A 937-nucleotide genomic window follows, 5' to 3' on the forward strand; every position below is an offset into this window, starting at 1 on the left:
CGTGACGGACCTGACCGGAAGATGTCATGTCTCTGACCTCTCGCGACCCCACCCCCCGGTCAAAGCTTTATACGTGTTTCGATCAGGGCCCCGTTTTATATTTTCCGCGAGGCGGTCTCGTGCGCGCCGGCGGCCAGGCCACACGGACGGACCGTCCTGGACACGCGACACCGACGCACACGATGGGATACAGCAGCCGAGTGCTTTATGAGGTTAAATTTTTTGAGAGGGGCTCCACCGCGCCGTCATGAAAATTTGATGTTGCGCACGCTGCCTCACGCTGGCTCACGCTGCCGCACGCTGGGGCACGCTGCCGCACGCTAGGGCATGGCATGGTGCAGCGGGCGGTCACTGGCCTGCAGACATGCGTGCCGCGGCGGGCCGTGGCGTGACGGGTGGCCTGCAAGTGTCCGCGGCCCTCTAAGTCTATCGGGTCCTTAGAAGGCCCTGTGCAGTGGGCAGGGCACAGCAACCCAGGCACGACCACTCGGCCGTCGGAACTAGGTCTGATGTTGAGTGAGAGATGGGGGGGGGGGGGAGTGTTGTATGGGCTCGAAATGATGATGAATTAGGCTATTCATTTTTCGTCGCGCTTTGTGCATGTTTGAGTGGGTGTGTGCTCCGGTGCTCCCTGCGCGCAGTGCGCCCGCTCCCCACTCCCCCTCCGCACACCACCCCCTACCGCGAGAAGCCCACGGCACGACTGGGGGGGGGGGGGGCAGTAAGGCTACACATTTCCAACGAGAGCTGGAGCGGGGCGGGGCGCGCACCGTGGAGCGCACTTGCGACTTGCCTTTGTTATTCTGCCCGCGACTCTTTTTGTTCTTGCTCGCCCGCCCTCCTTCCTTGCTCTAACCCGGCGCGCGGCGCGCTGTTCGCAGTTGTTGCGCCCAGCTGCTTGGAACCGGTCAGGAGAAGTACGGTACTCCAGGGGGGG

Source organism: Frankliniella occidentalis, unplaced genomic scaffold (assembly GCF_000697945.3).
Source record: "Frankliniella occidentalis isolate FOCC.00 unplaced genomic scaffold, Focc_3.1 Scaffold33, whole genome shotgun sequence".
Taxonomy (NCBI): domain Eukaryota; kingdom Metazoa; phylum Arthropoda; class Insecta; order Thysanoptera; family Thripidae; genus Frankliniella; species Frankliniella occidentalis.